Raw genomic sequence first — 13,200 nt, forward strand, 5'->3', positions numbered from 1 at the left:
ACTATGGTAAAAACAATGACTGCAGATGCTGGAAACCAGATTCTGGATTAGTGGTGCTGGAAGAGCACAGCAGTTCAGGCAGCATCCAAGTAGCTTGTTGAACACGATCTCCAACCATTTCATTTCTCTGTTTTCTGCCTCATTCGTACTCCAGGCAGCCCACGCTGGTTTCACGAAGGTGCTTTTTGAGAAAGTTAATCAGGCAGTTTTGCACAAGTCAAGTTTAAAAAAAAAACACGGGCTCGTCCGGGATTTGAACCCGGGACCTCTCGCAAATCAGCGCAGGAACAGACCCTAAGCGAGAATCATACGCCTAGACCAACGAGCCAGAAAGCACGCGCGTAAGTAATGCCCCAGACCTCTTGAGCGACCTGAGACATGCTCAGTATGAAGTACATTTGAGATTGCTCTCAGAATTGCAAGCGGCAAAGACTTTCCCGAACAGTTGCTTCTCATCCAGTCTCCCTGCTGCTATTTCATTCCACCGCATTCGCTGCTCACAGTGTCGTTTGCCCAACGTAGCATGAAGCATAAACTGGGTGACTGCTTCGCAGAACATCCCGCTTCTGCCCGCAGAAACTCAAGGCCCTGACCTTGCGGTTGCCTGCCACTTTAACACATCACCCTGTTCCCTGGCCAACATCCCTGTCTCAGGCTTGCAGCAGTGTTCGAGCTCCAGATGAAAGAACAACATCTCATTTTCCACTTGGAGACCTTACAGCCCTCCGGTCTTCAATATCGAGTTCTATAACTATAGGGCCTGAACTCCCCCATGTCCTTGACCCCTACCACACAAAAGACTCCTGTTTATCACCTCGTCTGCTATGACACACGACGTATTGTTAGCCACTAACAGTCTCCATTAACAGTTATTCGCATTCTCACGCGGATCGTTATTCACTCCTACGTCCTGCCTATTGTTCTCTCTCTGAGCTGGCGGCAAACACAGCAATGAACATTGGAGACTCTGAGCCAGCTGAAACTTGCTCAGTGTGAAGTACATTCCACATTGCTGCAAGAATTGCAAGCAGCAAAGCCTTTCCAGAACATCTGCTTGTCATTCTGTCCCCGGGGGGGCTGATGTTTGTCTCATCCCCAGGAACTGGACTATCTCCACTGGCGGATAATTAAACCATTTTATTTCTACTTGCACGTTGTTCTGGGGGGAGGGGGGTGGGGGAATGTAGGGTTGGGGGAGGGTAAGAGTCCATTCGCTCTTCTGCTTTCTCTCCCTCTTTCTCTCTGAAACTCTTGGGGTGAGAGGTGTCAGTTACATTAATGCGGGGAACATGAACAACTTTGATTGTGAACTTTCTCCAAAGGTCTGTTATCGGAGAGACAGAAAGATGCTGTGCTGGCAGGACAGAGAGAAATGAACACCGAGGACTCTTCGCCCAGGTAAATTCACATTGTTGTGCAGCCTGCTTGGTGTTCAGAAATCGTCTTCACGCAGCAATCTTACAGAAAGTCTATTGCAAAGCGGGCATCGCTTTCTTTGCTGCGACCGCGCAGCAGTTAACATCTGAGCCCCAAGTGTCCCAGATGAAGAGAATCCGAGTGAAACCTTCACTCACTGAGAGTCATCCCCACCGCCCTGAGCTGAGGGACTGCAGGCAGTCCAACACGGAAGGGACGGTTAAAAATGAACCATTTTTGCTCCCTCAGCAACACGTAGCATCATTCTCGCGCAGACAGAAGCCATTCAGCCCATGGATTCCACGGCGACTGTCTGTCACTTGTCTCTCTCTCTCTCTCTGAGGTTATTCACAATCGGTGGTATCCGTCCAAAAAGTGGGGGACGATGTCTGAGTTTCAACTTTAACAGCTCATTAGCATCGTAGAGAACCGGTTTTGCGATTCAGAGGAAACCGACCAAGAACAGAATACCACTGAGACCTCTAAAACCCATGCCGTTTGAATGGAGTGGATCGATATGAACATATCGGCAAGTAGATGCAAAGGCAGCGTGCTGAAGGAAGCAGATCAAGGTGACAGTGAACGATAGCAGAGGATGGTTTCGATCCATCGACCTCTGGGTTATGGGCCCAGCACGCTCCCGCTGCGCCACTCTGCTGCCGCTTGGTAAGCTGGTTGCACAGAACACTTCAGGCTGTTGTCTGGCACGCTGCAGGCACCTTCGAGCCTGATGTCAAAGACCTCCACTGCTGTCGTGTGATATGCTGTTTCGCAGACGTATGGAGGCTGTGTAAATATAAACTTTTTTCTAAATTCCCACATTCTGTCGGTCGAACTGTGATTTCACACTGAATCACAACATGTGTCACAGCGCAGACGGAGGCTCTGCGGCCCACCTTCGCTCTGCTGGTTCTACACTTAAGTAAACGTGTGACTCTAGTCGTTTCATTCTCTCACCTTCTCAGCGGAAATCTGCACATCTGAACGTGACCACCGAATTCCCTTTTGGGTCCATTGAATCTTCCTCTTTGTCAATGTCAGACAGGGACTTACTGACCCTCACCACTCCCTGTACGAAAACGTTCTTCCTAATGTCACTTTTACTTCTTTTCCTCGTGACTTAAAATTCTGCCGAATCGTTATGGATCCTTTCAGGCGTGGGAGCATTTTCACAACATTATTTCCTGTTTCTAGGTCCCTCATGACTTGGAAAAGTTCGGTTCTCCGAGGAGAGCTGTCCCAATTTTCCAATCTACCTTGATTGCTGACATTCCTCAAACACCGCACCACTCACGTCAACCGGTTGAGCACTATGGTAAAAACAATGACTGCAGATGCTGGAAACCAGATTCTGGATTAGTGGTGCTGGAAGAGCACAGCAGTTCAGGCAGCATCCAAGTAGCTTGTTGAACACGATCTCCAACCATTTCATTTCTCTGTTTTCTGCCTCATTCGTACTCCAGGCAGCCCACGCTGGTTTCACGAAGGTGCTTTTTGAGAAAGTTAATCAGGCAGTTTTGCACAAGTCAAGTTAAAAAAAAACACGGGCTCGTCCGGGATTTGAACCAGGGACCTCTCGCAAATCAGCGCAGTAACAGACCCTTAACGAGAATCATACGCCTAGACCAACGAGCCAGAAAGCACGCGCGCAGAAAATGCCCCAGACCTCTTGAGCGACCTGAGACATGCTCAGTATGAAATACATTTGAGATTGCTCTCAGAATTGCAAGCGGCAAAGACTTTCCCGAACAGCTGCTTCTCATCCAGTCTCCCTGCTGCTATTTCATTCCACCGCATTCGCTGCTCACAGTGTCGTTTGCCCAACGTAGCATGAAGCATAAACTGGGTGACTGCTTCGCAGAACATCCCGCTTCTGCCCGCAGAAACTCAAGGCCCTGACCTTGCGGTTGTCTGCCACTTTAACACATCACCCTGTTCCCTGGCCAACATCCCTGTCTCAGGCTTGCAGCAGTGTTCGAGCTCCAGATGAAAGAACAACATCTCATTTTCCACTTGGAGACCTTACAGCCCTCCGGTCTTCAATATCGAGTTCTATAACTATAGGGCCTGAACTCCCCCATGTCCTTGACCCCTACCACACAAAAGACTCCTGTTTATCACCTCGTCTGCTATGACACACGACGTATTGTTAGCCACTAACAGTCTCCATTAACAGTTATTCGCATTCTCACGCGGATCGTTATTCACTCCTACGTCCTGCCTATTGTTCTCTCTCTGAGCTGGCGGCAAACACAGCAATGAACATTGGAGACTCTGAGCCAGCTGAAACTTGCTCAGTGTGAAGTACATTCCACATTGCTGCAAGAATTGCAAGCAGCAAAGCCTTTCCAGAACATCTGCTTGTCATTCTGTCCCCGGGGGGGGCTGATGTTTGTCTCATCCCCAGGAACTGGACTATCTCCACTGGCGGATAATTAAACCATTTTATTTCTACTTGCACGTTGTTCTGGGGGGAGGGGGGTGGGGGAATGTAGGGTTGGGGGAGGGTAAGAGTCCATTCGCTCTTCTGCTTTCTCTCCCTCTTTCTCTATCTCTCTCTCTGAAACTCTTGGGGTGAGAGGTGTCAGTTACATTAATGCGGGGAACATGAACAACTTTGATTGTGAACTTTCTCCAAAGGTCTGTTATCGGAGAGACAGAAAGATGCTGTGCTGGCAGGACAGAGAGAAATGAACACCGAGGACTCTTCGCCCAGGTAAATTCACATTGTTGTGCAGCCTGCTTGGTGTTCAGAAATCGTCTTCACGCAGCAATCTTACAGAAAGTCTATTGCAAAGCGGGCATCGCTTTCTTTGCTGCGACCGCGCAGCAGTTAACATCTGAGCCCCAAGTGTCCCAGATGAAGAGAATCCGTGTGAAACCTTCACTCACTGAGAGTCATCCCCACCGCCCTGAGCTGAGGGACTGCAGGCAGTCCAACACGGAAGGGACGGTTAAAAATGAACCATTTTTGCTCCCTCAGCAACACGTAGCATCATTCTCGCGCAGACAGAAGCCATTCAGCCCATGGATTCCACGGCGACTGTCTGTCACTTGTCTCTCTCTCTCTCTCTCTGAGGTTATTCACAATCGGTGGTATCCGTCCAAAAAGTGGGGGACGATGTCTGAGTTTCAACTTTAACAGCTCATTAGCATCGTAGAGAACCGGTTTTGCGATTCAGTTTAGAGGAAACCGACCAAGAACAGAATACCACTGAGACCTCTAAAACCCATGCCGTTTGAATGGAGTGGATCGATATGAACATATCGGCAAGTAGATGCAAAGGCAGCGTGCTGAAGGAAGCAGATCAAGGTGACAGTGAACGATAGCAGAGGATGGTTTCGATCCATCGACCTCTGGGTTATGGGCCCAGCACGCTCCCGCTGCGCCACTCTGCTGCCGCTTGGGTAGCTGGTTGCACAGAACACTTCAGGCTTTTGTCTGGCACGCGGCAGGCACCTTCGAGCCTGATGTCAAAGACCTCCACTGCTGTCGTGTGATATGCTGTTTCGCAGACGTATGGAGGCTGTGTAAATATAAACTTTTTTCTAAATTCCCACATTCTGTCGGTCGAACTGTGATTTCACACTGAATCACAACATGTGTCACAGCGCAGACGGAGGCTCTGCGGCCCACCTTCGCTCTGCTGGTTCTACACTTAAGTAAACGTGTGTTTCTATTCGTTTCATTCTCTCGCCTTCTCAGCGGAAATCTGCACATCTGAACGTGACCACCGAATTCCCTTTTGGGTCCATTGAATCTTCCTCTTTGTCAATGTCAGACAGGGACTTACTGACCCTCACCACTCCCTGTACGAAAACGTTCTTCCTAATGTCACTTTTACTTCTTTTCCTCGTGACTTAAAATTCTGCCGAATCGTTATGGATCCTTTCAGGCGTGGGAGCATTTTCACAACATTATTTCCTGTTTCTAGGTCCCTCATGACTTGGAAAAGTTCGGTTCTCCGAGGAGAGCTGTCCCAATTTTCCAATCTACCTTGATTGCTGACATTCCTCAAACACCGCACCACTCACGTCAACCGGTTGAGCACTATGGTAAAAACAATGACTGCAGATGCTGGAAACCAGATTCTGGATTAGTGGTGCTGGAAGAGCACAGCAGTTCAGGCAGCATCCAAGTAGCTTGTTGAACACGATCTCCAACCATTTCATTTCTCTGTTTTCTGCCTCATTCGTACTCCAGGCAGCCCACGCTGGTTTCACGAAGGTGCTTTTTGAGAAAGTTAATCAGGCAGTTTTGCACAAGTCAAGTTTAAAAAAAAAACACGGGCTCGTCCGGGATTTGAACCCGGGACCTCTCGCAAATCAGCGCAGGAACAGACCCTAAGCGAGAATCATACGCCTAGACCAACGAGCCAGAAAGCACGCGCGTAAGTAATGCCCCAGACCTCTTGAGCGACCTGAGACATGCTCAGTATGAAGTACATTTGAGATTGCTCTCAGAATTGCAAGCGGCAAAGACTTTCCCGAACAGTTGCTTCTCATCCAGTCTCCCTGCTGCTATTTCATTCCACCGCATTCGCTGCTCACAGTGTCGTTTGCCCAACGTAGCATGAAGCATAAACTGGGTGACTGCTTCGCAGAACATCCCGCTTCTGCCCGCAGAAACTCAAGGCCCTGACCTTGCGGTTGCCTGCCACTTTAACACATCACCCTGTTCCCTGGCCAACATCCCTGTCTCAGGCTTGCAGCAGTGTTCGAGCTCCAGATGAAAGAACAACATCTCATTTTCCACTTGGAGACCTTACAGCCCTCCGGTCTTCAATATCGAGTTCTATAACTATAGGGCCTGAACTCCCCCATGTCCTTGACCCCTACCACACAAAAGACTCCTGTTTATCACCTCGTCTGCTATGACACACGACGTATTGTTAGCCACTAACAGTCTCCATTAACAGTTATTCGCATTCTCACGCGGATCGTTATTCACTCCTACGTCCTGCCTATTGTTCTCTCTCTGAGCTGGCGGCAAACACAGCAATGAACATTGGAGACTCTGAGCCAGCTGAAACTTGCTCAGTGTGAAGTACATTCCACATTGCTGCAAGAATTGCAAGCAGCAAAGCCTTTCCAGAACATCTGCTTGTCATTCTGTCCCCGGGGGGGCTGATGTTTGTCTCATCCCCAGGAACTGGACTATCTCCACTGGCGGATAATTAAACCATTTTATTTCTACTTGCACGTTGTTCTGGGGGGAGGGGGGTGGGGGAATGTAGGGTTGGGGGAGGGTAAGAGTCCATTCGCTCTTCTGCTTTCTCTCCCTCTTTCTCTCTCTCTCTCTCTCTGAAACTCTTGGGGTGAGAGGTGTCAGTTACATTAATGCGGGGAACATGAACAACTTTGATTGTGAACTTTCTCCAAAGGTCTGTTATCGGAGAGACAGAAAGATGCTGTGCTGGCAGGACAGAGAGAAATGAACACCGAGGACTCTTCGCCCAGGTAAATTCACATTGTTGTGCAGCCTGCTTGGTGTTCAGAAATCGTCTTCACGCAGCAATCTTACAGAAAGTCTATTGCAAAGCGGGCATCGCTTTCTTTGCTGCGACCGCGCAGCAGTTAACATCTGAGCCCCAAGTGTCCCAGATGAAGAGAATCCGAGTGAAACCTTCACTCACTGAGAGTCATCCCCACCGCCCTGAGCTGAGGGACTGCAGGCAGTCCAACACGGAAGGGACGGTTAAAAATGAACCATTTTTGCTCCCTCAGCAACACGTAGCATCATTCTCGCGCAGACAGAAGCCATTCAGCCCATGGATTCCACGGCGACTGTCTGTCACTTGTCTCTCTCTCTCTCTCTGAGGTTATTCACAATCGGTGGTATCCGTCCAAAAAGTGGGGGACGATGTCTGAGTTTCAACTTTAACAGCTCATTAGCATCGTAGAGAACCGGTTTTGCGATTCAGTTCAGAGGAAACCGACCAAGAACAGAATACCACTGAGACCTCTAAAACCCATGCCGTTTGAATGGAGTGGATCGATATGAACATATCGGCAAGTAGATGCAAAGGCAGCGTGCTGAAGGAAGCAGATCAAGGTGACAGTGAACGATAGCAGAGGATGGTTTCGATCCATCGACCTCTGGGTTATGGGCCCAGCACGCTCCCGCTGCGCCACTCTGCTGCCGCTTGGGTAGCTGGTTGCACAGAACACTTCAGGCTTTTGTCTGGCACGCGGCAGGCACCTTCGAGCCTGATGTCAAAGACCTCCACTGCTGTCGTGTGATATGCTGTTTCGCAGACGTATGGAGGCTGTGTAAATATAAACTTTTTTCTAAATTCCCACATTCTGTCGGTCGAACTGTGATTTCACACTGAATCACAACATGTGTCACAGCGCAGACGGAGGCTCTGCGGCCCACCTTCGCTCTGCTGGTTCTACACTTAAGTAAACGTGTGTTTCTATTCGTTTCATTCTCTCGCCTTCTCAGCGGAAATCTGCACATCTGAACGTGACCACCGAATTCCCTTTTGGGTCCATTGAATCTTCCTCTTTGTCAATGTCAGACAGGGACTTACTGACCCTCACCACTCCCTGTACGAAAACGTTCTTCCTAATGTCACTTTTACTTCTTTTCCTCGTGACTTAAAATTCTGCCGAATCGTTATGGATCCTTTCAGGCGTGGGAGCATTTTCACAACATTATTTCCTGTTTCTAGGTCCCTCATGATTTGGAAAAGTTCGGTTCTCCGAGGAGAGCTGTCCCAATTTTCCAATCTACCTTGATTGCTGACATTCCTCAAACACCGCACCACTCACGTCAACCGGTTGAGCACTATGGTAAAAACAATGACTGCAGATGCTGGAAACCAGATTCTGGATTAGTGGTGCTGGAAGAGCACAGCAGTTCAGGCAGCATCCAAGTAGCTTGTTGAACACGATCTCCAACCATTTCATTTCTCTGTTTTCTGCCTCATTCGTACTCCAGGCAGCCCACGCTGGTTTCACGAAGGTGCTTTTTGAGAAAGTTAATCAGGCAGTTTTGCACAAGTCAAGTTTAAAAAAAAAACACGGGCTCGTCCGGGATTTGAACCCGGGACCTCTCGCAAATCAGCGCAGGAACAGACCCTAAGCGAGAATCATACGCCTAGACCAACGAGCCAGAAAGCACGCGCGTAAGTAATGCCCCAGACCTCTTGAGCGACCTGAGACATGCTCAGTATGAAGTACATTTGAGATTGCTCTCAGAATTGCAAGCGGCAAAGACTTTCCCGAACAGTTGCTTCTCATCCAGTCTCCCTGCTGCTATTTCATTCCACCGCATTCGCTGCTCACAGTGTCGTTTGCCCAACGTAGCATGAAGCATAAACTGGGTGACTGCTTCGCAGAACATCCCGCTTCTGCCCGCAGAAACTCAAGGCCCTGACCTTGCGGTTGCCTGCCACTTTAACACATCACCCTGTTCCCTGGCCAACATCCCTGTCTCAGGCTTGCAGCAGTGTTCGAGCTCCAGATGAAAGAACAACATCTCATTTTCCACTTGGAGACCTTACAGCCCTCCGGTCTTCAATATCGAGTTCTATAACTATAGGGCCTGAACTCCCCCATGTCCTTGACCCCTACCACACAAAAGACTCCTGTTTATCACCTCGTCTGCTATGACACACGACGTATTGTTAGCCACTAACAGTCTCCATTAACAGTTATTCGCATTCTCACGTGGATCGTTATTCACTCCTACGTCCTGCCTATTGTTCTCTCTCTGAGCTGGCGGCAAACACAGCAATGAACATTGGAGACTCTGAGCCAGCTGAAACTTGCTCAGTGTGAAGTACATTCCACATTGCTGCAAGAATTGCAAGCAGCAAAGCCTTTCCAGAACATCTGCTTGTCATTCTGTCCCCGGGGGGGGCTGATGTTTGTCTCATCCCCAGGAACTGGACTATCTCCACTGGCGGATAATTAAACCATTTTATTTCTACTTGCACGTTGTTCTGGGGGGAGGGGGGTGGGGGAATGTAGGGTTGGGGGAGGGTAAGAGTCCATTCGCTCTTCTGCTTTCTCTCCCTCTTTCTCTCTGAAACTCTTGGGGTGAGAGGTGTCAGTTACATTAATGCGGGGAACATGAACAACTTTGATTGTGAACTTTCTCCAAAGGTCTGTTATCGGAGAGACAGAAAGATGCTGTGCTGGCAGGACAGAGAGAAATGAACACCGAGGACTCTTCGCCCAGGTAAATTCACATTGTTGTGCAGCCTGCTTGGTGTTCAGAAATCGTCTTCACGCAGCAATCTTACAGAAAGTCTATTGCAAAGCGGGCATCGCTTTCTTTGCTGCGACCGCGCAGCAGTTAACATCTGAGCCCCAAGTGTCCCAGATGAAGAGAATCCGAGTGAAACCTTCACTCACTGAGAGTCATCCCCACCGCCCTGAGCTGAGGGACTGCAGGCAGTCCAACACGGAAGGGACGGTTAAAAATGAACCATTTTTGCTCCCTCAGCAACACGTAGCATCATTCTCGCGCAGACAGAAGCCATTCAGCCCATGGATTCCACGGCGACTGTCTGTCACTTGTCTCTCTCTCTCTCTCTGAGGTTATTCACAATCGGTGGTATCCGTCCAAAAAGTGGGGGACGATGTCTGAGTTTCAACTTTAACAGCTCATTAGCATCGTAGAGAACCGGTTTTGCGATTCAGAGGAAACCGACCAAGAACAGAATACCTGTTTATCACCTCGTCTGCTATGACACACGACGTATTGTTAGCCACTAACAGTCTCCATTAACAGTTATTCGCATTCTCACGCGGATCGTTATTCACTCCTACGTCCTGCCTATTGTTCTCTCTCTGAGCTGGCGGCAAACACAGCAATGAACATTGGAGACTCTGAGCCAGCTGAAACTTGCTCAGTGTGAAGTACATTCCACATTGCTGCAAGAATTGCAAGCAGCAAAGCCTTTCCAGAACATCTGCTTGTCATTCTGTCCCCGGGGGGGCTGATGTTTGTCTCATCCCCAGGAACTGGACTATCTCCACTGGCGGATAATTAAACCATTTTATTTCTACTTGCACGTTGTTCTGGGGGGAGGGGGGTGGGGGAATGTAGGGTTGGGGGAGGGTAAGAGTCCATTCGCTCTTCTGCTTTCTCTCCCTCTTTCTCTCTCTCTCTCTCTCTGAAACTCTTGGGGTGAGAGGTGTCAGTTACATTAATGCGGGGAACATGAACAACTTTGATTGTGAACTTTCTCCAAAGGTCTGTTATCGGAGAGACAGAAAGATGCTGTGCTGGCAGGACAGAGAGAAATGAACACCGAGGACTCTTCGCCCAGGTAAATTCACATTGTTGTGCAGCCTGCTTGGTGTTCAGAAATCGTCTTCACGCAGCAATCTTACAGAAAGTCTATTGCAAAGCGGGCATCGCTTTCTTTGCTGCGACCGCGCAGCAGTTAACATCTGAGCCCCAAGTGTCCCAGATGAAGAGAATCCGAGTGAAACCTTCACTCACTGAGAGTCATCCCCACCGCCCTGAGCTGAGGGACTGCAGGCAGTCCAACACGGAAGGGACGGTTAAAAATGAACCATTTTTGCTCCCTCAGCAACACGTAGCATCATTCTCGCGCAGACAGAAGCCATTCAGCCCATGGATTCCACGGCGACTGTCTGTCACTTGTCTCTCTCTCTCTCTCTGAGGTTATTCACAATCGGTGGTATCCGTCCAAAAAGTGGGGGACGATGTCTGAGTTTCAACTTTAACAGCTCATTAGCATCGTAGAGAACCGGTTTTGCGATTCAGTTCAGAGGAAACCGACCAAGAACAGAATACCACTGAGACCTCTAAAACCCATGCCGTTTGAATGGAGTGGATCGATATGAACATATCGGCAAGTAGATGCAAAGGCAGCGTGCTGAAGGAAGCAGATCAAGGTGACAGTGAACGATAGCAGAGGATGGTTTCGATCCATCGACCTCTGGGTTATGGGCCCAGCACGCTCCCGCTGCGCCACTCTGCTGCCGCTTGGTAAGCTGGTTGCACAGAACACTTCAGGCTGTTGTCTGGCACGCTGCAGGCACCTTCGAGCCTGATGTCAAAGACCTCCACTGCTGTCGTGTGATATGCTGTTTCGCAGACGTATGGAGGCTGTGTAAATATAAACTTTTTTCTAAATTCCCACATTCTGTCGGTCGAACTGTGATTTCACACTGAATCACAACATGTGTCACAGCGCAGACGGAGGCTCTGCGGCCCACCTTCGCTCTGCTGGTTCTACACTTAAGTAAACGTGTGTTTCTATTCGTTTCATTCTCTCGCCTTCTCAGCGGAAATCTGCACATCTGAACGTGACCACCGAATTCCCTTTTGGGTCCATTGAATCTTCCTCTTTGTCAATGTCAGACAGGGACTTACTGACCCTCACCACTCCCTGTACGAAAACGTTCTTCCTAATGTCACTTTTACTTCTTTTCCTCGTGACTTAAAATTCTGCCGAATCGTTATGGATCCTTTCAGGCGTGGGAGCATTTTCACAACATTATTTCCTGTTTCTAGGTCCCTCATGACTTGGAAAAGTTCGGTTCTCCGAGGAGAGCTGTCCCAATTTTCCAATCTACCTTGATTGCTGACATTCCTCAAACACCGCACCACTCACGTCAACCGGTTGAGCACTATGGTAAAAACAATGACTGCAGATGCTGGAAACCAGATTCTGGATTAGTGGTGCTGGAAGAGCACAGCAGTTCAGGCAGCATCCAAGTAGCTTGTTGAACACGATCTCCAACCATTTCATTTCTCTGTTTTCTGCCTCATTCGTACTCCAGGCAGCCCACGCTGGTTTCACGAAGGTGCTTTTTGAGAAAGTTAATCAGGCAGTTTTGCACAAGTCAAGTTTAAAAAAAAAACACGGGCTCGTCCGGGATTTGAACCCGGGACCTCTCGCAAATCAGCGCAGGAACAGACCCTAAGCGAGAATCATACGCCTAGACCAACGAGCCAGAAAGCACGCGCGTAAGTAATGCCCCAGACCTCTTGAGCGACCTGAGACATGCTCAGTATGAAGTACATTTGAGATTGCTCTCAGAATTGCAAGCGGCAAAGACTTTCCCGAACAGTTGCTTCTCATCCAGTCTCCCTGCTGCTATTTCATTCCACCGCATTCGCTGCTCACAGTGTCGTTTGCCCAACGTAGCATGAAGCATAAACTGGGTGACTGCTTCGCAGAACATCCCGCTTCTGCCCGCAGAAACTCAAGGCCCTGACCTTGCGGTTGCCTGCCACTTTAACACATCACCCTGTTCCCTGGCCAACATCCCTGTCTCAGGCTTGCAGCAGTGTTCGAGCTCCAGATGAAAGAACAACATCTCATTTTCCACTTGGAGACCTTACAGCCCTCCGGTCTTCAATATCGAGTTCTATAACTATAGGGCCTGAACTCCCCCATGTCCTTGACCCCTACCACACAAAAGACTCCTGTTTATCACCTCGTCTGCTATGACACACGACGTATTGTTAGCCACTAACAGTCTCCATTAACAGTTATTCGCATTCTCACGCGGATCGTTATTCACTCCTACGTCCTGCCTATTGTTCTCTCTCTGAGCTGGCGGCAAACACAGCAATGAACATTGGAGACTCTGAGCCAGCTGAAACTTGCTCAGTGTGAAGTACATTCCACATTGCTGCAAGAATTGCAAGCAGCAAAGCCTTTCCAGAACATCTGCTTGTCATTCTGTCCCCGGGGGGGCTGATGTTTGTCTCATCCCCAGGAACTGGACTATCTCCACTGGCGGATAATTAAACCATTTTATTTCTACTTGCACGTTGTTCTGGGG

General features: G+C 49.0%; 4 non-coding genes across 4 annotated transcripts; all 4 read right to left on the reverse strand.

The window, feature by feature from the left end:
- Nucleotides 1–2,002: 2,002 nt before the first annotated feature.
- Nucleotides 2,003–2,074, reverse strand: trnam-cau (transfer RNA methionine (anticodon CAU)). The gene has a single exon. It is a non-coding gene; the product is annotated as a tRNA-Met (tRNA).
- A 2,669-nt stretch (nucleotides 2,075–4,743) lies between these two features.
- Nucleotides 4,744–4,815, reverse strand: trnam-cau (transfer RNA methionine (anticodon CAU)). The gene has a single exon. It is a non-coding gene; the product is annotated as a tRNA-Met (tRNA).
- A 2,670-nt stretch (nucleotides 4,816–7,485) lies between these two features.
- Nucleotides 7,486–7,557, reverse strand: trnam-cau (transfer RNA methionine (anticodon CAU)). The gene has a single exon. It is a non-coding gene; the product is annotated as a tRNA-Met (tRNA).
- A 3,755-nt stretch (nucleotides 7,558–11,312) lies between these two features.
- trnam-cau (transfer RNA methionine (anticodon CAU)) lies at nucleotides 11,313–11,384 on the reverse strand. Its single transcript has one exon. It is a non-coding gene; the product is annotated as a tRNA-Met (tRNA).
- Nucleotides 11,385–13,200: the final 1,816 nt, after the last annotated feature.

Source organism: Chiloscyllium punctatum, chromosome 36 (assembly GCF_047496795.1).
Source record: "Chiloscyllium punctatum isolate Juve2018m chromosome 36, sChiPun1.3, whole genome shotgun sequence".
Taxonomy (NCBI): domain Eukaryota; kingdom Metazoa; phylum Chordata; class Chondrichthyes; order Orectolobiformes; family Hemiscylliidae; genus Chiloscyllium; species Chiloscyllium punctatum.